This window comes from Oncorhynchus nerka, linkage group LG8 (genome assembly GCF_034236695.1).
Source record: "Oncorhynchus nerka isolate Pitt River linkage group LG8, Oner_Uvic_2.0, whole genome shotgun sequence".
NCBI lineage: Eukaryota > Metazoa > Chordata > Actinopteri > Salmoniformes > Salmonidae > Oncorhynchus > Oncorhynchus nerka.
The window spans coordinates 54,012,075-54,036,191 of record NC_088403.1 but is presented as its reverse complement, the minus strand read 5'-3'; the positions used below and the strand labels follow the sequence as shown (position 1 = coordinate 54,036,191).

Here is a 24,117-nt window from a genome sequence, read left to right as displayed (position 1 = left end):
GCTTTAAGAAACATATAGTTCTCAGAACATTATGTGCTAGCTGTTTTTTTTCACCCATCAACAGTGTGAGCCATTAGTATTATGGTCTGTCTCTGAAGCAATCTATCAAACATCTTTCCTCACATAGCACTCCACACACTCATCAAGTACACAATCACACCTAGAATCTATCCAAAGGAAACTTCTAACCTAACACTTGAAAAAAGGGGGCCAGGTATTTCTAGCCAAAGGACTTTATGCCTGGAAAACAATTTTAATTATGTTCTTCACTCTGATGCAGATGAGGGCATTGGATTCCAGCTGAATCACGCGCTGCGGCGCCCCCTGGCAGCTCCATGTGCTGCTCTCGCCTGGAGTTGGATGGTGGCCATTTTGTTATCAAAAGCTATGGGTAAGATTTCCTGCTCCCCTCTGTCTCTCTCCCTCCACTGGCTCCCAGAATCGCCCCACTCTCCAAAGAGGGGAGAATCTGTTTACCTAAAACACGATAACCAAATGAAGGAGAAAGGAAAGTGGCTGGTTTGGTAGTGAATAAACATGAGTATTGGAGACAGAGAGAAGATGATATGCTGCTGATTGTCAAGCAGACAAGAAGGTAGCAGGTAGCCTAGTGGTTAAGAGCGTTGTAACCGAAAGGCTGTTGTGTTCGAATCCCAGAGTTGACTAAGGTGAATAAGTTGTTGATGTGTCCTTGAGAAAAGCACTTGACCCAAATCGCTCTTGTAAGGCACTATGGATAAGAGTGTCTGCAAAAATGTAAGGTCTATTTCTTTTGGTTGCCATCCACCAGTGGTGGTTCAGTCAATAATTAACAGACTGGCGGATGGATATAGATCTAGTTCTGATGAACGATGGCTCAAGGCTTCTTAACACCTCTTTCTATGCTCAGCGATGAACTTCAGAGATATCGTCATTAAATGGCCATTATCAGATCTACGCATATCTTCACTCTGACCACCGGGAGAGCTTAAGTGTCTTTGATGAGATCAGCTTTTTGGGGGGAGCTCACCGTTCCTTATCGCCCGTACGTAGAGCCAAAAAAGCGTAATTATGTTCCGTCCCATATGTGACTTATTATTAATGGTGATTCATAGAATACACTTCCTTTGCCAATTTTCTAAATTAAAAAAATACCATGTTGATATTTTTTACACCCTGCGCCCCCTCAGCTACCATCTCCCTCATCCCCCAGCCTCCCTGATATTACCATGGCAACTTCCAATCAGTTAGGGATTGGCAGAGCCTGCCAGCTCGTGTGCTTGGCGCGCGCCTTGGAGTGGCGCAGGTGGAGCGCATATTGAGTAGTGCCCCCCCCCTGAAAAACCTTTTCCGCCTGGATGTGCCAGCAGTGCCCATTTTTTAATCCCACCAATACCTTTGTGATCTCCTGATGGAGACAGGGTGCCGCAATCACAGAGACAGGGCCTAGCTGCTGCATGCTGGGATGGCTGCCAGGACCCGCTTCAGTATGCCAAGATGGATGCCTGTAATTTTCACTGATGTTTTTTAATGTTCCTGGATTTATGGATAGATGTAGATATGGATGTTTCTCCACTGCCGTTTTGGTTTCCCGCCGGCTATTTTAGTTCTTATAGTCCCTACCTAGTGCAACACATTCAAATATTTGATTCATGGTTGTTTGAAAGCATTACGCCCCTGCTAGCAGAGTTCCTATCGTCTCTAACGTGTCTTTTCAAAGGGTCCAAAGTGACCTATCAGGGAGTACTGTCAAAAGGTAACAAAGTCCAAATGGGTCCACCATGCCTAGTTATCCTTCTGTAGTTATGCATATGCACACTATATCATCTTAATACATTTCACCACAGCTCTTCATAGAGAGAAAGACGCATGCGTGGGCATACATTGAGGGCTTCATAATGTCTTCATACTGGTGCGACTTCCCATGGTTTGGGAAGGTAATGTTATGGAAATCACAACCACGTGCAGCAAATAAATCAATCATCCAAGGGACCTCGTATCTGTCACTGCACATTGAAGCAGTCAGTTCTGTGTAGGTTCATTAAGTAGCCACAATAGTCAATGGTAGAAGACCTGGCACCCATCCTGAATCCTGGCTATGTTTAAGCCTCCTCCAGACCTGCCGGCCAGGGGCTTTGGTTAGCTTCGTTAGCTGGTAAATACATCAGCGTTGGTGCCAAATTATGTGGTGTGTGTGTGTCAAGTAATGCTACATTTCATTTCTGGATATCCTTAAAAGCTAAATGTTTTTTTGCACTTAACAAAATTTCACAACTCACTTAATTGGATTTTAAATAAACACAATTAAGATATAATTATTAATGTGTTATGAAGTCCTTTAGTATGTACCCTTCAAGTAAAGTGTAACCACTGCAGGGATTTTTTTTTTTACATGAGGCCCCATGTGAATACTTGCATCATTCCTCTATTCTAACAAACACTGTCCAGAAGGATCATAGACAGAGGGGGTCTCCACGACAACGATAACAACTGTATCTCATTACCCTCCATTCTGGGGCCATAGAGGCAGTGGCAACCATAAACACACACACACACACACACACACACACACACACACACACACACTGATAATAGGCTGCTCGCTAACAAAAGGCACGGGACCGTCTCACTCTTTCGAACTTGAACTCAAGCCAACGCCTCCTATTCATGTTGCCATGTTGGACGGCAGATGTCTTGGCGAGCCTGTGGACATTGCCAGATCTATACAGCCCATGAAGGCATTATAATGATGGTCAGAGGTCCTATCTACTGGGATCCACAGTATATTTCAATAAGTCTATTAAAATAAGGAGATGTGTGGTGAGGCCTGCATTATAAAAGGCCTACCTTGGAACAGACTATCGCTCAGTGAAGAGAGATGATAACAGCTGCACACTGAATAAACAGGTCGTATCATGGCTGTGTAGATATATGTGACCGGCTGGGCTTGACTCCGTTCTCCAAGGACTGTGTTAGCCCGCTGAGCTAAAAACCTAGGCGTTTGCTTGGCGAGCTAACGCAAGTCTTCAGGTCTCAGGCAAGGTTACTGATTACGTGAGCGCGGTTCACCAAACCAGCTCTGTTATACTTCAACCCCCTTTGACCTGGTGCTTCACTCGCAGTATCATACAGTTAACAGGATTTCATGGTCTAAGGTTTATGTTTTTTTTTAAAATGTCATTCAGACAGGATTTGCTTGACAGCTGGCATATGGGCATGTACGATAAAATTGCAAAGATGAGGTAAATAAACTGTGCTGCTTCTTGCTGTGCAGTGTGAGGTGCTACTCACACTTCAATTTCACGCATTGAATGAAATGAAGTCATACCGTACAAGATGAAAGTTGATAATAAATCAGACACATACAGTTCCTGGTGAAAGTCTTCACACCCCTTGCACAATGTCCATTTTTTTCTGCCTTACAATTAAATTTTAAAAAATCTATTAGATTTTTTTCCGTCAGATCTACACAACCTACTCCACATTTTCAAAGTGAAAGAAAATGACTGAACATTTTCCAAATTAATAATACAACAAAATGTCTGATTGCGTATAACTTTACACCCCAGAGTTAACACTTGGAGGAAGCACATTTGGCAGCCATTACAGCTTTGAATCATTTTGAATAAGATTTTACCAACTTTGCAGATCAAGGGGTATAACATTTATTGGAATGACTGGAATTCTGATTCAGACTTTGGTTTTTAATGTAAATATATAATTTAATCGTATTATTATATGTAGTAGAAAGCGATGGGTTAGAAGAAGCCTACATAACCAACCTATAAAGTCAAATTTAACTTCCATATATGGCCAGCTATGTAAACTGTAACATTGATTTATCTTGTAATAGATGTTGTTCAATTGGTAACATACATTTTTGTCTTGTTCCTCTTAAGGGGAAAGTAATCTAAATGTAACAGAATGTATTCAAATTTGGGTAAACCAAAAGTTACGTTACTGATTACAATTTTTGGACAGGTAGCTAGTAACTGTAATGGATTACATTTAGAAAGTAACCTACCCCACCCTGGTTACAGCCTTAATCTAAAATTGATCACATTTTTTAACATTGTCATCAATCTACACACAATACCCCATAATGACAAAGCGAAAACAGGTTTTTAGAAATGTTTGCAATTATATATAAAAAACAGAAATACCTTAATTACGTAAGTATTCTGACCCTTTGCTATGAGACTCAAAATTGAGCTCAAGTGCATCCTGTTTCCATTGATCGTCCTCCATTGATCATGTTTCTATAACTTGATGTGAGTCCACCTGTGGTAAATTCAATTGATTGGACATGATTTGGAAAGGCACACACCTGTCTATATATGGTCCCACAGTTGACAGTGTATGTCAGAGCAAAAATGCCAAGCCATGAGGTCAAAGGAATTGTGTCAAGGCACAGATCTGGGGAAGGGTTACAAAACATTTCTGCAGAATTGAACGCTCCCTAACAACACAGTGGCTTCCATCATTCTTAAATGGAAGAAGTTTTGAACCACCAAGACTCTTCCTAGAGCAATCGGGGGAGAAGGGTCTTGGTCAAGGAGGTGACCAAGAACCCAATGGTCACTCTGACAGGCCTCCAGAGTTCCTCTGTGGAGATGGAAGAACCTTCCAGAAGGACAACCATCTCTGCAGCGCTCTGCAACAGGCCTTTATGGTAGAGTGGCCAGACAGAGTCCACTACTCAGTAAAAAGAACATGACAGCCTGCTTGGAGTTTGCCAAAAGGCATCTAAAGGACTCTCAGACCATGAAAAACAAGATTCTTTGGTCTGATGAAACTAAGATTGAACACTTTGGCCTGAATTCCAAGTGTCAAGTCTGAAGGTGAAGCATAGTGGTGGCAGCATCATGCTGTGGGGATGTTTTTTAACGGCAGGGGCTCGCAGACTAGTTAGGATCGAGGGAAAGATGAACAGAGCAAAGTACAGAGATCCTTGATGAAATCCTGCTCCAGAGAGCTCAGAACCTCAGACTGGAGAGAAGGTTCACCTTCCAACAGGACAATGACCCTAAACACACAGCCAAGACAATGCAGGAGTGGCTTTGGGACAAGTCTCTGAATGTCCTTTAGTGGACCAGCCAGAGCCCGGACTTGAAGCCGATCGAACATCTCTGGAGAGACCTGAAAATAGCTGTGCAGGGACGTTCCCCTGAATTCCGTGAATACAGGTGTGTCAAGCTTTTAGTGTCATACCCAAGAAGATGCAAGGCTGGATATTGAGATCCACTTGTGTTAGAGGAACATGCCAGCTCCTTCTTACTTGGATTTTACATTTGGTACGACTACCTCCTGCAGAAGCTGTGGGACTCTGATACTCTAATCGCAGCACGCCAGCGTTTGCTCAATGTCACCTACCAGTGAGCTGCAACCAGGCGCCCATTGCGCCCATCCGGCCGCTTGCACCACAACGGCACTCTGTGTGTTGGTTGGGGCCCGCCGTTGCTAGGCTACAGTCGGAGGAATCAAATTCAGGTGGCTTCCACAGCTGTGCTGTAACGTTGCGCACCACGGGCCATCTGTGGCCGTGCTCCCAGCATGCACATGGACACGATAGGTCAGGAAGAGATGGCCCACCAAGCCAACCCGTAGGATCACGTTCCTTGTGGTATCGTCAGAGACAGTAACAATTACTTTAAAGCTACCATCTGGGATTTCTTTTTCAGCAAAATGCCCCCACCGATTGTTTTGTTATGCATCTGAGCTGAGGGATCTTTATATGTTTTATAAAATTGTGTGTTGATATTTCAAGATTTGTTGAAATTCAGCATTGAGTTGTAAAGAACAATATTTTTTAAATATATGAATTGCAATCATTTAAAACAAATGATCTATGAAATGGCTGTGCAGAAAAAATCTCTGGGCAGTGGGAATTGAGATCTCTGAAGTGCTGCAATCTTAAAACACATACACACACCCAAACACCCCTCTGTGTGAACGCTCATCTCAATGAGGAAATGATTGAGATAATGCTGACTGTTCCTTGAGATCGTGCCTAAAGGCACATTAGCCCTCAATATGCAGGAGCGCTTCTCACAGTCATAAGTTTTCTCTCATTTGTTGTGAATAGATCAGCCACCAACAAAGGCATCGTTAGAAGGGGGTTAGGCCCCACTAGGCTTCTGCTAATTATGAATGGGGTCCCGGTAATAATTCAAGAGCCCTTGGTGCAGCTGGACGTGGAAGAGAAGCTCACAAATCCAGAGCTTCCATGCTCTGCCCATCTGCCTCGGTTTCCAACCACCTGCCTAACATTCTGACCCACGTTAACTACAAGGATGTAGCTCCGTTCTATGGAAGGAGAAAACATATCGTTAACATACTTAGTTTGGCAATGAACGATTCGCAATAGTGGTCAAAAACATTTATAAATTACCTTGGCAAGCCATAGCTCATTTGAGTCATTCTGAGTCATTTGTAACTGAGTAACAATTGATATCTCGCATTTCACAAGCAAGGCAGAGGGAATCAGAAGCAGGTTGACATTTACTGTCATGAATCTTGCCCTGGAGGCAGAACTGAGCAATTTCCGCTAGATGGGCCAGCTGAAAAGTCAAAATTGGCTATGTCGTAAACATTTATGAAAACGTATTTAAGGCTAGGCATAAGGTTAGAAGTGTGGTTAGGTTTAGGTTTAAATTCACATTTTATGACTTTGCAGCTTTGCCAGCTAGTGACCACTGCAGTACTGCCTCCGGTATATGACAAGTCCTAATAATTGCCCATCTGCGAATCAGTTTGACAAAGTGAATGAGTGATTTGATAATCCTGCCAGATTCATCTACCCTTGAAAATTGTCCCTATGTTGCATTGCCTGCATTTGGCTCTCTTGTTTTAATGAATAGTGTAGTATTTACACTAAGCAATTTAGTAAATGGACAATTTATTTGTTACTGGGTATTCAATTCAGACAATTTAATTGAAATTATATTTCAAAATGTCAGAAGTGCCATTTATTTGCCTGATTTTTTTAAAGGCTTGAATTTGAAATCCCTGCAATCGACCTCCATCCATGGAGATTTTGCAATGTATCGTTGAGCTTTTTACCAGGAGAGGGCAGTGCTCATCTCTAAATCAACATATATTTAGCCTGCCTCTGGCTAAAGAGGGAATTTAAAAGTAAACCAGCTTAGGTAGTCCAATGGGAAGATCAGTTTTATATCATAACACCTTTCCTCAGGGAGCTGGTTCATAAATTCCCCGGAGGTTTCAGACCTTCCTAAGTTCTATGATTTATGTGGAGAGGATGTTACAGAGACATAACAGCACACAGATGAGACTTTTTTTTGCAAAGCAGCGATAGGCTAAAGTAATCTTAACATCCAAGCAAAGTACTTGCAGGAGTCTTCCTTGGTACGAATCATCAGGAAGTTAAGTGAAATGGACGAGTGGTCCAGGGCCTTCCCCATGCTAACCTTTCAAAATATAGCTTTTCCCCTTAAAAGTGACAAAATGCTTGGAACATGGAAACATCGATTTTGACGTGGATACACTCCATCGTTATATCATTGACTGTAATAGAAATCTGATCAGATACAAAAAGGTTGCCACATTTCCCCTTCATCATCTACTATCCTCCATCTCTCCCACCCTTTTGAAGGAGAGGCTATAGGCACTTTTGGTGGTTTGGTGGATTGGCAGGTCAAGAGGTCCTTCCCTTGCATATCCGTTAATGAATCTCCCTGCTTGAGGTCATGTGGGTTGATTGGGATCTCCCATAACACACTAACCAATGATTACACCTTGAGGGGAGAAAGAGGACTGGGCTGGGAGGAGAAAGGGGTAGAGCGCCCCCAGATTGAAGGCAGGTGCCTCGGCAAATCAAGCCTCATTAGTTTCACCTTCTGCTACTGTGTAGGATTGATGGCAGATGGAGGCTCGCCCTCACATTACCTCACATCAGATGACTAGGGGATGGGGGGTGCTACTGTCACCCCCTGTCTGATGCACTATTCCTTGGTGTTTTGTTCTGTGATAGGGGCATTGGTGGTGGTGGTGGTAGTAGCAGTGGTGGGGATGATAAGGGTGTTGGTGATGGGGTGGTGGATGAAGTGTAGTGGTGATGGTGGGGGGGTAACAGTGGTAGTGATGGTGGTGGTAGTGACGAGGTGATGGTGAGGGTGGGGGGTAACAGTGGTAGTGGTGGTGGTAGTGATGAGGGGATGGTTGTGATGGTAATGGTGGTGGTGGTAGTGATTGTGGTGGTAATGGTGGTGGTAGTGTTTAGTGGTGGTGGTAGGGATGGTAAAGGTGGTGGTGATGGTAAAGGTTGTGGTGATGGTAATGGTGGTGGTAGAGATGGTAATGGTGGTGGTAGTGTTTGTAGTGGTGGTGGTAGTGATTGTGGTGGTGGTAATGGTGGTAGGGATTGTGGTGGTGGTGATGATAATGATGGTGGTGTTGGTTGTAGAAGTGCAGGCCAGAGAAAGGAACCTGGGGGAGACTCTTGGCTCTGTGTGTTTAATCCAGGTAGGAATGTCTGTCTGCACAGTCTGGACCCTCAAGGGCAGGCTTTTCCAACTCTGTTCCTGGAGAGCTACCCTCCTGTAGGTTTTCAATCCTACCCCAGTTGTAACTAACCTGATTCAGTTCATCAACCAGCTAATAATTAATATCCCCTGCGCTAGATTAGGGTTGAAGCGAAAACCTACAGGACAATAGCTCTCCAGAAACAGGATTGGAGAGCTCTCTTCTAGGGTCGACAGGTACAATATGAGCGACATAGTCTATAATGCCTTCTTATCCCCTTATCTTCTTATCCTCTTATCTTCTTATCCCCTTATCTTCTTATCTGGATCACAGACACTATGAGGTTTAGTGGAGAGGATCCAATTGGTTGAGGTTGGGCGCACGGTCAACAACCCCTGCTGTGGCATTGGGTCACACCTGACATCCTGACCCACACTTGGCATCCTGGTGTAAGCCACTATTCTACCTCTAATTTGGTGCCTAGTGAATTATGTATCCCACTGGGCACAGACCTCAATTCAACATCTATTCCACATTGGTTCAACGTAATTTAAATGAAATGACGTGGAAACAACTTTGATTCAACCAGTGTGTGCCCAGTGGGATTTGTTACAAAATAAAGTTATGGTAAACAATTAGGGGCTAAACCATGCAGAGTTTTGTTGATGATCAAGATCATTTTAAAATAAATTCTAAATAGCACAGGCTAATGTAAGGAGGCACATTTTGTTATTGTTTTGTTCATGAAATGGTGCAGAGGAACATTCAGTATCCTAATACAACATCTGCTGTTCTATCCCACGTGCAATGACATCTGAGGGAAATAAAACCTGTGTGTGTTGTTTGAAGTAACTTCTTTGTTGTTGTAATCAGAGGTTGCAGTTTCGTGTTACTGATTCCAGCTTTAACCTGTTTGTGCTTCATATAGTTGTAATGTTCCATTAGATGAGGGCGAATGGTGAAATTCCACTAGGAGTGTTGGTGGTTGCTGTACGAATGAGGGCAGAGGGACAATGGGGACTTTGTCTAGACAGGCTAGTGGAGGGAGGGAGGATGAATGGTGGTGGGGTTGTGGTATGGTATCAATGGACTGAACTTTGCCTGTCGTAAGCCGAGAAGCACACAACATCCCCTGGTCTCTTTTCGTGTTGTTTACACCATAGAAAACACAAGGGGCTACAGTAAGATTAATATTCCATATATTGATGTGTATTGAGGGCTTCCCTGTAAAATAGAACTAGTCCCAGCATGACTCCTTGTCAAAATAAAGGTTAAGTGCAATTCATAAAGCAGAATTGTATTTGTATAGGCTAGGTGAGAATTTATCATGTGTTTAAGGTCCCATCAATCAAATTTCAATCAAATGTATTTACAAAGCTCTTTTTACATCAGCAGATGTCACAAAGTGCTATACAGAAACCCAGCCCATGACATTTGGTTGAATTGTCAGTTGTTCCTCTAAACATTAGGAGTGTGTGGGAACCATAGAGAATGATCAAGGCCTCTTGTCGCCAAAAGGCCGTTTTGGAGTCAAATAGGTGGGGATTCCTATGGGTTGTAGCCTCAATGGTGCTGCCCATGCTGTCACAGACGCTATAATGGGACAGATATCAAGAGAATGGCGCCGAAGTAGATGGCTGCCGTTTTACGATCCCGTAACCAATTGTGCTATTGTGTATGTTTTTTTGCATTATTTGTAACTTCTTTTGTACATAATGTTTCTGTCTTATGACCAAAAATACTTTCTTTAACTCAGAACAGCGATTACCGAGTGGCTAATCTGCCTTTACCTTCGGTACTATTGGCCAACGTACAATCGCTGGATAGTAAATTGGATGAACTAAAAGCACGTACAGTGGGGAGAACAAGTATTTGATACACTGCCGATTTTGCAGGTTTTCCTACTTACAAAGCATGTAGAGGTCTGTCATTTTTATCATAGGTACACTTCAACTGTGAGAGACGGAATCTAAAACAAAAATCCAGAAAATCACATTGTATGATTTTTAAGTAATTAATTGGCATTTTATTGCATGACATAAGTATTTGATCACCTATCAACCAGTAAGAATTCCAGCTCTCACAGACCTGTTAGTTTTTCTTTAAGAATCCCTCCTGTTCTCCACTCATTACCTGTATTAACTGCACCTGTTTGAACTCATTACCTGTATAAAAGACACCTGTCCACACACTCAATCAAACAGACTCCAACCTCTCCACAATGGCTAAGAACAGAGAGCTGTGTAAGGGATAAAATTGTAGACCTGCACAAGGCTGGGATGGGCTACAGGACAATAGGCAAAGCAGCTTGGTGAGAAGGCAACAACTGTTGGCGCAATTATTAGAAAATGGAAGAAGTTCAAGATGACGGTCAATCACCCTCGGTCTGGGGCTCCATGCAAGATCTCACCTCGTGGGGCATCAATGATCATGAGGAAGGTGAGGGATCAGCCCAGAACTACACGGCAGGACCTGGTCAATGACCTGAAGAGAGCTGGGACCACAGTCTCAAAGAAAACCATTAGTAACACACTACGCCGTCATGGATTCAAATCCTGCAGCGCACGCAAGGTCCCCCTGCTCAAGCCAGCGCATGTCCAGGCCCGTCTGAAGTTTTCCAATGACCATCTGGATGATCCAGAGGAGGAATGGGAGAAGGTCATGTGGTCTGATGAGACAAAAATAGAGCTTTTTGGTCTAAACTCCACTCGCCGTGTTTGGAGGAAGAAGAAGGATGAGTACAACCCCAAGAACACCATCCCAACCGTGAAGCATGGAGGTGGAAACATCATTCTTTGGGGATGCTTTTCTGTAAAGAGGACAGGACGACTGCACCGTATTGAGGGGAGGATGGATGGGGCCATGTATCGTGAGATCTTGGCCAACAACCTCCTTCCCTCAGTAAGAGCATTGAAGATGGGTCATGGCTGGGTCTTCCAGCATGACAACGACCCGAAACACACAGCCAGGGAAACTAAGGAGTGGCTCCGTAAGAAGCATCTCAAGGTCCTGGAGTGGCCTAGCCAGTCTCCAGACCTGAACCCAGTAGAAAATCTTTGGAGGGAGCTGAAAGTCCGTATTGCCCAGCGACAGCCCCGAAACCTGAAGGATCTAGAGAAGGTCTGTATGGAGGAGTGGGCCAAAATCCCTGCTGCAGTGTGTGCAAACCTGGTCAAGAACTACAGGAAACGTATGATGTCTGTAATTGCAAACAAAGGTTTCTGTACCAAATATTAAGTTCTGCTTTTCTGATGTATCGAATACTTATGTCATGCAATAAAATGCAAATTATTACTTAAAAATCATACAATGTGATTTTCTGGATTTTTGTTTTAGATTCCGTCTCTCGCAGTTGAAGTGTACTGTACCTATGATAAATATTACTGTTACGATCAACTAGGAGTGGTGGGTGGAATCAGGTGCAGAGAGCAGGGTTCAGTCTTTCTTTCAAATTTATTCCCCAGCGCAACAAAACATTCACGCCAACACACAGGGCGTATATAAGTTGCCAGTCCAAACAACAGGACAAAATAGTCCGGAGAATAAATACACGAATAACTCACACCATCAAACACAGAGTAACAAGAATAAGCACGCACAAATACCCAGCGCGCCTAGTGCCCTTAAATACCCTACAAACAAACCCTAATACAAAACAGGTGTACCCAATTACCCAATAACCCAAAACAAACGGAAAGGGAATCGATGGCAGCTAATAGGCCGGCGACGACGACCGCCGAGCACCGCCCGAACAGGAAGAGGCACCATCTTCGGCAAGGTTCGTGACAATTACAGACCTCTACATGCTATGTAAGTAGGGAAAACCTGCTAAATCTGCAGTGTATCAAATACTTGTTCTCCCCACTGTATATCCTACCAACAGGACATTAAAAACTGTAATATCTTATGTTTCACCAAGTCGTGGCTGAACGACGACATGAATAACATACAGCTGGCGGATTATACACTGTATCGGCAGGATAGAACAGCAGCCTCTGGTAAGACAAGGGGTGGCAGTCTATGTATATTTGTAAACAACTGCTCGTGCACGATATCTAAGGAAGTCTCTAGGTTTTGCTCGCCTGAGATACAGTAGAGTATCTCATGATAAGATGTAGACGACACTGTCTACCTAGAGAGTTTTCATCTTTACTCCACACATAGACGCATACAAAGCTCTCCCTCACCATTCATTTGGAAAAATTATATTCTCCTGATTCCTGCTTACAAGCTAAAATGAAAGCAGGAAGCACCAGTGACGCGGTCAATAAAAAAGTGATCAGATGAAGCAGATGCTAAGCTATAGGACTGTTTTGCTAGCACAGACTGGAATATGTTCTGGGATTCTTCTGATGGCATTGGGGAGTACACCACATCAGTCACTGGCTTCATTAATAAGTGCATCGATGACGTCGTCTCCAGTGACTGTACGTACATACCCCAACCAGAAGCCATGGATTCCAGGCAACATCCGCACTGAGCTAAAGGGTAGACCTGCCGCTTTCAAGGAGCGGCACTCTAACCCAGAAGCTTATAAGAAATCCCGCTATTCATTGACTACAGCTCAGCGTTCAACACCATAGTGCCATCAAAGCTCATCACTAAGCTAAGGACCCTGGGACTAAACACCTCCCTCTGCAACTGGATCCTGGACTTCCTGACGGGCCGTTCCCCAGGTGGTAAGGGTAGGTAACAACACATCCGCCATGCTGATCCTCAACACTGGGGCCCCTCAGGGGTGCATACTCTGTCCCCTCCTGTACTCCCTGTTCACTCATGACTGCACTGCCAGGCACGACTCCAACACCATCATTAAGTTTGCCGATGACTCAACAGTGCTAGGGCTGATCACCGACAATGATGAGACAGCCTATAGGGAGGACGTCAGAGACCTGGCCGTGTGGTGCCAGGACAACAACCTCTCCCTCAACGTGATCAAGACTAAGGAGATGATTGTGGACTACAGGGAAAGGAGGACCGAGCACGCCCCCAATCTCATAGACGGGGCTGTAGTGGAGCAGGTTGGGAGCTTCAAGTTCCTTGGTGTCCACATCACCAACAAACTAACATGGTCCAAGCACACCAAGAAAGTCATGAAGAGGGCACAACAAAACCTATTCCCCCTCAGGAGACTGACAAGGTTTGGTATGGGTCCTCAGATCCTCAAAAGGTTCTACATCTGCACCATCGAGAGCATCCTGACTGGTTGCATCACTGCCTGGTATGGCAACTGCTCGGTCTCCGACCGCAAGGCACTACAGAGGGTAGTGTGCACGGCCCAGTACATCACTGGGGCCAATTTTCCTGCCATCCAGGACCTTCATACCCGGCGGTGTCAGAGGAAGGCCCTAAAAATTGTCAAAGACTCCAGCCACCCTAGTCATAGACTGTTCTCTCTGCTACCGCATAGCAAGCGGTACTCGGAGCACCAAGTCTATGTCCAAGAGGCATCTAAACAGTTTCTACCCCCAAGCCATAAGACTACTGAACATCTAATCAAATGGCTACCCAGACTATTTGCATTGCCCCGTCCCCCTTCCCTATTTTACATTTCTGCGACTCTGTTATTATCTATGCATAAGTCACTTTAATAACTCTACCTACATGTACAGTGCCTTGCGAAAGTATTCGGCCCCCTTGAACTTTGCGACCTTTTGCCACATTTCAGGCTTCAAACATAAAGATATAAAACTGTATTTTTTTGTGAAGACTCAACAACAAGTGGGACACAATCATGAAGTGGAACGACATTTATTGGATATTTCAAACTTTTTTTACAAATCAAAAACTGAAAAATTGGGCGTGCAAAATTATTCTTATTATTATTATGTGGCAAAAGGTTGCAAAGTTCAAGGGGGCCGAATACTTTCGCAAGGCACTGTATATATTACCTCAATTACCTCGACTAACCTGTGCCCCCACACATTGACTCTGTACCGGTACCCGACTGTATATAGCCTCGCTATTGTAATTTTACTGCTGCTCTTTAATTATTTGTTACTTTTATTTCTTATTTCTCTTTAGGTATTTTTCTTAAAACGGCATTGTTGGTTAAGGGCTTGTAAGTAAGAATTTCACTATAAAGTCTACACCTGTGTTATTCGGCAGATGTGACAAATAAAATGTGTTTTGAATTGATATAAACATGAGTCCTCTATCTATCTCTATGGGGGGAACACAACTGTCTGCCCCACAAAATTCCTCAATAGCAAATGGGAACTGGGAAGTGACTACCATTCTGGTGTATCTTTGGAGCTCCCAATAATCTGTCTGTCTGTCACCCACCGTCAGTAGCAGGGGACAGTGATATGTTAGAGTGGGTTATTAGATTGGGTATATTCTGTGATTGGGTATTGTCACGTCTGCTCCTGTTCCTCCCCTCCGGCATACAATGTCGCCAGAGTAGTAACCACCGGTCCTGGGATTCATCATTACGCACACCTGGCATTCATTATTACGCGCACCTGTTAATCATTATGATTCACACCTGTACTCCATTACCTTCATCATTTCCTCCCCTTTATATGTCACTCTCACATGTTCACTCACCTGTTGGTGTTGTTGTTGCGAATCGGCGGTCTGCTTTATGTTAGTGTCGCGGTTTTGTTTTATTAAAACGTTTCGCCTGCTTCTGACTCACCGCCCCATCATTACAGTTATTATGCTCTGCCACATTCTATAAGACAATAGTCTTAACCAAAAACACAATTTGAAGAGCTGTGGCTCTGCATCACCAGAGGGAATCTTCCACCATCTTGAGACTTAGAGGTCCGTGTATTCACAACTGACAGCACTTCATACATCTGGACAGAGAACAATTAGAGAGCTTGGGATTATAAGGTTCTATCTGTAATTTTTGTCAAAGTTTAGACATAGCCTTGTTCTGTTAAATGTTCTCTACCTTTTATAGTACCCGAAATACCCCAATTCATGTTAAGTTCAAAAGAATACAAGATAAAAAAAATCGCTGACACTATTCAAACCAATGGGGGTTCAGAACTTCAAAGCCAATTATCCCAAATCATATTTTTGCAGATATGTTTAGTTCCAAGCTCTTGAAATGACAGGACTACTCTAAGGAGCAAGAAGCACATGCCTGCATGGATTACAGTTGGCTTAAACCTGAAGAAAAAGCAACCATGACACACTTCAAAAATGAATCAGCGGTATATGGCTTGCTGGCGGTCCTGGGTATTGTAGGCCTGTCTGTACTACCTTGGTCTACTGTAGAAAGTCAGGCAGAGATTCATATGAAAGATAAGGAGTTCTATTCCGTCTGTATTGCTGAAGTGTTACAGATTGCGCAATAGAAATATAAAGGTCATTTTTGATTGCGCTGACATACTGTATGCAGTGAATGCAGTCTTCGCTAACGTGGGAACATTAGCTTTAAATTTAAATCACATTAACCTCTTCAACCTATGGGGGCGCTATGTCATTATTGGATAAAAAAACGTGCCCGTTTTAAGCGCAATATTTTGTCACGAAAAGATGCTCGACTATGCATATAATTGGCAGCTTTGGAAAGAAAACACTCTGACGTTTTCAAAACTGCAAAGATATTATCTGTGAGTGCCCCAGAACTCATGCTACAGGCGAAACCAAGATGCAACCTCAAACTGGAAATGAGCTGAATTTTTGAGGCTCTGTTTTACTATCGTCTCCTTATATGGCTGTGAATGTGCCGTGAACGAGCTTATGCTCTCTGCCGTTTGTCCAAGATGTCTGCAGCATTGTGACGTATTTGTAGGCATATCATTGGAAGATTGGCCATAAGAGACTACATTTGCCAGGTGTCCCCCCGGTGTCCTTTGTCTAAATTGCTGCTCAACTCCCAGTGGCACTCATTTCACCATGCGATACAGAGGGGGAAGCAGATTTCCAGGAACGATACATCATTGAAGAGATATGTAGAAAAACACCTTGAGGATTGATTCTAAACGTTTGCCATGTTTCAGTCGATATTATGGAGTTATTTTGGAAAAAGTTTGGCGTTTTTATAACTGAATTTTCGTTTTTTTTGGTAGGCAAACATGACGCAGAAAACGGACCGATTTCTCCTGCACAAATAATCTTTCAGGAAAACTGAACATTCGCTATCTAACTGAGAGTCTCCTCATTGAAAACATCCGAAGTTCTTCAAAGGTAAATGATTTGTTGAATGTTTTTGCTGGTTTTTGTGAAAATGTTGCCTGGTGATGCTAACGCTAAATGCTAAATGCTAGTTCTGCTATGGTAGAGAAGCATATTTTTGAAAATCTGAGATGACAGTGTTGTTAACAAAAGGCTAAGCATGAGAGCTAGCATATTGATTTCATTTCATTTGCGATTTTCATGAATAGTTAACGTTGCGTTATGGTAATGTGCTTGAGGCTGTAGTCATGATCCCGGATTCGGGTTGGCTAGACGCAAGAAGTTAATGCTGAACTTCTGCGCTACAGATTGAATAGAGCCCAAACAAGAGAGAACAGCTAAAACGTATGTGTTTCAAGGTGCAAGAAGTGATCCAGAGACAATCTGACGTAACATAATGATGAGATGGAACAAAAGGTGGTGATTTTGCTTTTTATCTGATAAACTCTTTAACTGATTGGAGCAACAACAACTTCAACAATTAAATCATCCTGGTCAATCAAGAACTTCTGAAATTAAACAATATTTGCACCTACCACATAGTACAGTATGTATACGCCTCTTGAGTCCCTACGGAGAATGATGCTGCAGATCTGTAGCATGTCCTGTAACCTAGAATGCATTGAACTACCATATTTAATGTGTATTTTCATTCTCTTTGTATTTTTCCTGTTGCTGTTTGTGTTTAAAGGTGAGTTTACAACGTTACAGATGTAGGATCTTAATTTCATCACCCAGGAAATGAAAAACGTGTAGTGTATTTGAGGTTTAAAAAGGCTTCTGAAGTTTGTAATTTCCACTTTCCAATTTCAGACCTGATTTTCCCTTTAAAAAATTGCCATTAATTATAATCCACATAATGAAAATACATATTTCTTGTTGCTGCATGATTATTTTCCTCCTGTAAGAAACTGACTAACTTTATATTTAGGCAATGATATTTAGTTATTTTACCATTTTATAATGTGCTGTATGAAAATCCTGTATGCTAATATTCAAATTAAAATGTATTTAAAAAAAATATATCTTAATATTTTCTTATTAAGGAAAACGTTTTAAAAAATGGTATAGAATGGAATATAATGGAATATCTTTATTTTTTCCAGAGGGACCTTTCATTGTGGCATTCAGAAAAATGTACCTACATTCAGATCTGAGGTCATTTCAGATTTAAAAAATCATGTATTCATGAACAGGCCCACTGTTTGCCCATGGAACACTATAGTCATTGGATGTCTGATGTAACACCGTACAGAGGTTCTACTCATTCAATCCAGATATATTCCTGGCCAAATACCTAACTTGACACTTGAGGAAGCCAAGGAGAATCATAAACTGTGTAAAGGGCAACACAACACATTTGAAATTGGCAACTACACTCAGTGGCCAGTTTATACACCCATTTATACAACCATTTAGTACCTAGTCAGACCCCCCCTTATCTCTAGAACAGCCTGAATTCTTAGGGGCTTGAATTCTACAAAGTGTGTCATTCAAACATTGCTCAATTAGTATCAAGGGACCTAATGTGTGCCAGTAAAACATTCCCCATACCATTAAACCACTGCCACCAGCCTGTACTGTTGACACCAGGCAGGATGGGTCCATGGACTCATGCTGCTTACACCAAATCCTGACTCTGCCATCAGCATGATGCAACAGGAACCGGGATTCGTCGGTCCAGACAATGTTTTTCCACTCCTCAATTGTCCACTGTCCAGTGTTGTCTTGTTTTTAGCTGATAGGCATGAACCAGGTGTGGTCGTCAGTTTCAGTAGCCCATCCGTGACAATGACTGACGAGTTGTGCGTTCCGAGGTGCCGTTCTGCACACCACTGTTGTACTGCACTGTTTTTGCCTGTTTGTGTGCCTGACTGTTAGCTTGACAACTCTTGCCATTCTCCTTCGACCTCTCAACGAGCTGTTTTCACCCACGGGACTGCGGCTGACTGGATGTATTTTGTTTGTCGCACCATTCTTGGTAAACCCTAGACACTGTCTTGACGTGATTATCATTAACGTGATGACTGCTATTTATCGAATAATTGCCTACTACATTTAATTATTACTTGATTGAATTAATAATGTAACAATCAACTCATTAGGAATTTGGGGCACCACAGGAAAAGTTGTTTACCAAGTTACTATCCTCCGACTTAATCTTCTGAGTTTGTCTAAATAACAGTCAATTCATTATTATTTCCTCATATCAGTCTAATTCTGAACGTCGTTGACTTCGGAAATCTGCACAAACCCTAACGTAAGTAATGAATCAGCGATACACAAATTGGCTTAACTTCTTTGGGACTGGGGGGCAGTATTGAGTAGCTTGGATAATAAGGTGCCCAGAGTAAACTGCCTGCTACTCAGGCCCAAATGCTAGAATATGCATATAATTAGTAGATTTGGATAGACAACACTCTGAAGTTTCTAAAACTGTTTGAATGATGTCTGTGAGTATAACATAACTCATATGGCAGGCCAAAACCTGAAAAATATTCCAACCAGGAAGTGGGAAATCTGAGGTTTGTAGTTTTTGAAGTCATTGCCTATCGAATATACAGTATCCATGGGGTCATATTGCACTTCCTACGGCTTCCACTAAATGTCAACAGTCTTTAGAACCTTGTTTGAGGCGTCTACTCTGAAGGGGGAGAGAATGAGAGCTGTTTCAACCAGGTGTCTGGCAGAGTGCAATGAGCTCAGTCTCGCACGCGCCGTGAGAGTTAGCTGCGTTCCATTGCATTTCTAAAGACAAAGGAATTGTCCGGTTGAAACATTATTGAAGATTTATGATAAAAACATCCTAAAGATTGATTCTATACATCGTTTGACATGTTTCTACGAACTGTAATATAACTTTTTGGACTTTTCGTCTGAACTTTCGCCTGGACTTGCCCGCGCCTCGTGAGTTTGGATTTGTGAACTAAACGAGCGAAAAAAGGAGGTATTTGGACATAAATGATGGACTTTATCGAACAAAACAAAAATGTATTGTGGAACTGGGATTCCTGGGAGTGCATTCTGATGAAGATCATCAAAGGTAAGTGAATATTTATAATGCTATTTCTGACTTTTGTGACACCTCTCCTTCTTTGGAAAATGGCTGTATGTTTTTCTGTGGCTAGGTGCTGACCTAACATAATCGCAAGGTGTGCTTTCGCCATAAAGACTTTTTGAAATCTGACACAGCGGTTGCATCAAGGAGAAGTTTATCTATACTTCCATGCATAACACTTTTATCAATGTTTATTATGAGAATTTCTGTAATTTGATGTGGCTCTCTGCACTTTCACTGGATGTTTGTTTGAGACAATGCATTTCTGACCATAACACACCAATTTCAAATGAGGTTTTTGGACATAAAGATGAACTTTATCGAACAAAACACACATTTATGGCATGAAGTCCTGTGAGTGCCATCTGATGAAGATCATCAAAGGTTAGTGATTAATTTAATCGCTATTTCTGACTTTTGTGAGGGCTCTCCTTGGCTGAAAAATGGCTTTATGGTTTTCTGGGACTAGGTGCTGACCTAACATAATCTTTTGGTGTACTTTTGCCGTGAAGCCTATTTGAAATCAGACACTGTGGCTGGATTTACAAGAAGTTTATCTTGAAAATTGTGTAAAATACTTGTATGTTTGAGGAATTTTAATTGTGGCATTTCTGTTGTTTTGAATTTGGCGCCCTGCAATTTCACTGGCTAGCGTCCCACATATCCCAGAGAGGTTAATTATTTATTCACTAACTAAATAATCATAGAAATACATAAACACACACACACGGTATAGGTTATTGATTACTAACATAATGTAATGAAAACAGTCCCTAGTGGACTAATAAAAACATGACCATTTGGTTACACAATGGAAAGGGGGTGGGGAAAGATAAAGACAGAGAGAGTCAACTTATCGTACATACATTTAGAAACTACGCTCACCATATCCAGAATATTTAGCACCCTAACAACCGCTCATTTGGATTAGAAATGCAACATATATTTACGCGTAGATGTCTTTCTCTGTCGTCTCTCTGTTGAAACCACTTGGTCCGTCTATGGGGAGTAGTTCGATGTATGACTGGTTGTCTACCGGAGGTCACAATGTCCTTCTTAGTTGTAGGCTTCTTTGTCTTGGAGTGTTCTTAGAATGGATACCTCCAAGTGTGAGAGGGATCTGTCCTTCCCTCCTGTCTTTGGTCAATTGTCCTAGACTACTACACATACCCAGCTGTAGACTGTGAATGTTTGGTCTAGTCTTCACCTTCTTCACTCGTCGAGAGTTTCAGAGGGTCTTACCTTTTTTTGGTCTTGTAGTTTAAACCATTTCAACATGTGGACCACGTCCTCACGTTCTCTGGTCTGAATTTAAATTCTCTGCGAGTCCTTTTAAGCACTCTGGCCTTGGAGAGCCGTCGTTCCTGTTGACACAATGTCTGTGCTCATCACATGGTGTGGTTACTGACTGGGCCCAGGTTTATATGAAAAGCCATTATCTCATTTAGAAGGCGAAACTCACATTTCTATCTTTTCAAAAGTATACTTTTACTTAATAATTTGTTTTATACAACATTTAGATGCAAACCTGATAACTAAGACGTCTACACTTTCAGAGTTACAGTTATCTTGTTATACAGTTTTTCTGATAATTTTAATGACATCACAAAATAGACATACATTTTCCATATTCCATCCCTCATCATCCCCAACGTTTTGGTGTTGAAATATATTGTCCCAGTGTCCGTTGTTTGATGTTGAAGTTTTGGCAAGAGTCTCTCTCTTCACACAGCACATTCCTTTGTTCAATACTGCAGGGCAAGAGAGAGAAAGTTGACGACCAGCGTTAAGGCATAAAACCGGCCCAACTCCCCCCTTCCTCTCTGGCGGGAGAGGGGGGGGGGTTTGGTGGGAGAGGCGGGGGTTTGGCTAACTGTCATCCCTGTGCCGAGCTGATCTGGCACCTTTGAGCCTCACCAAGGAGAGAGAGTCATGACAACACTGTCATGCGTGAAAAGGCCAGGAGGCTGTTTCTGAGGTACTGGAACTGGACAATCATACCACGCTCAAAGCCGCTTAGGCCACTCGTTTTGCCCATTCTAACATTCAATCGAACAGTAAATGAAAGCCTCAATGCCTGTCTGCCTGCTTTATATAGCAAGCCACGGCCACTTGACTCACTGTCTGTAGGAGCTAACCATTTTCATAAACCAGATGGAGTACCGAATACACTGGCCCCTGAGTGTATGTCGCAATAGTAAGAAAACACAGAAGGACAGTCATTTTATGTTTTTTATGTCCCCTTAGCCTCCTTTGAGAAAACCCCTAGAGATCTTATCAGATGATATTGTTGTGTACAACTTTGAAGGCCCATAAGCATTCACTTGAAAGTCCCTTTAATTAAAGCACATCCCTCGGCGTGAGAGTCTAACTTTTTCCTACAGCTTGTGATGTGAGCTTCTCATGCAAATGAGGGCTGCATTTCTGGACATCTAAAACCACATTGATTTAAATTGATCTGCTGGAGAGGGCCTCTGTTTGCTTTGGAACTAACGAAGTGAAAAAACACATATGGGACTTCTTCTTTTTTTTCTCCCTCCGACACTCTCTCCCTATGCCCAGATCCCCACGCCTGCCATATGGGAGTGGATGAGAGGAGGGAAAGGATGGAAGCAGCACCTAATGCACGTTCAGTCTCATTCCCAAACACAGCTGAAGGAATCAAAAGTCTCCCTCTTGTCTCTACTGTAGCTCGCTCTCTTGGGCACGTGGAGGTGAAGGTCACCCTCAACGTCTGCTTGAAGAGTCTTGTTAGTCCATTTACTTTGTTTTGTCTTGACTGGACATGCCCAGGTACTGAAAGAGGGTGAGGGAATAAGTCTGGGAACATTGAATGTATCAGTTCAGTTTATGCAATTACACACTTTCACCATAAAATATACCTTTTTGTATGTGAACAGGTTATGCAGTCCTTGGCTGCACACACCCCAGTGGGTCAAATTTGGCATGGGACGTCATAATAATGTCATTTTCTGGTTGAAATCTGTTTTTTGGGTTGAAGAGATTCCAGTTTACAACCAGATAGATATGCATTTTTCTCACCAATAAAACTGTAAGATTTAGACAGTAAACAACCTGACCATGACTTCACAAAACAAGCTGATGTCTTTTCAACTAACTTTGCACACAACCAGGATGGCATTGTTCTTATTTTATGCAGCCAGTGTAACCTTCCCCTGAATCTAATTTCATAGAGATGGCTTGGAGATAAAGTTGGAAAGTGTCAAGTGGAGAATTCTGATGTCCTCCAGCCAGGCTGGAGCTCTGGAAGCCGTTAGAGCTAAGCCTCGTGGAGCTTTAGCAGAAGGGACAGTAAAAGTTAAACAGATCAGGAACTCTAAAGCTGGAAGGCATGATGTGAGTTGTATAATATTGCTGAGTAGGATCCGAGGAGAAGACGTTTTTGCTCTTAGACCTTAACCGTTGTGGATTTTCAAAGTTTTCAAAGTTTAGGCTACATTCTTATCAAATCTGGAGACAGCAATAGAAAATGCACAGCAAAGATGTGGTCCTATGGCCATAGGGAAGTTCTGGCAAATGCCAGATGGGCTGATCCATTTTTAGCTCCATTCAATCCGTATCGCGGAAGTTCAGCTTTACAGCGTGATTGAAATGTAAAGTTCCCGCTGTCATAACTCTCCTGTTACGATCTGAAGGATCAGGTTACAGGTCCACTCTACAGAATGCTCTCTCTCATAGAGGGGGAGAGCGGGAAGCCGACTGTTTTATGGTCGGTCATAAAATACGCTGCCCCTATGCTCTGTAGTGTTCGAGATTGGAATATAAACTGTGGAACACAGAGAGACCCTTGGACATCAATTTCTTTGAATAATTAAACAATGTTTCTATTTTGGAGAATGTGGCAATGGTCCGTGGACACTTAAAGGACAGTCATGTCGAGTGTGTTTAATTTGGTGATCTCATGAAGAACAGGAAACACACATAACTATATCTCTTAAAGTGTACATTTCTCAGTTGCCAGGTTTACTTCTGAATGTTGTATTAGATGGATGAATAAGTATATGAATACTTTTGAAAAGATAACAATGTGATTTAGTCTTCTAAATGTGAATTAGTTGTTTTACGGTAACTTATGCACAGTCAGTAGCCACACCCAAGTGGGCACAAACATGATGAGACGGCCCTTTTCTACCCAAGTATAAGAGCCCCGTGAGCTGAGGTTGCAAATGGTTGAATTTCTAAGACGAAAACATGCCGGCTAACTCTGGTGTGTAAAGTGGTTTAAACTACAACTCCACCAAAGGACAAGACCAGAGAACGTGGAGATCAGTCCCATGTTGAAATGGCAAAGAAATCTACAAACTAAAGATCAGTTATGCAGACTGCAGCTGTTTAAATACTTTAGTTTGGTAACGCTGACGATTCTAAGAAGATTCCCGAATGGTACTCTGAAGTAACCATTATAACAACTAAGCCTGTCGTATCCATTACGAACACAACCA

At 42.5% G+C, this 24,117-nt stretch overlaps 1 long non-coding RNA gene across 1 annotated transcript; it reads left to right on the top strand.

Annotated features, from left to right (window-relative positions):
* Nucleotides 1–288: 288 nt before the first annotated feature.
* On the top strand, nt 289–17,188 carry LOC135572785 (uncharacterized). Its single transcript, XR_010464482.1, has 3 exons — nt 289–391; nt 16,491–16,608; nt 16,905–17,188. It is a non-coding gene; the product is annotated as an uncharacterized LOC135572785 (long non-coding RNA).
* Nucleotides 17,189–24,117: the final 6,929 nt, after the last annotated feature.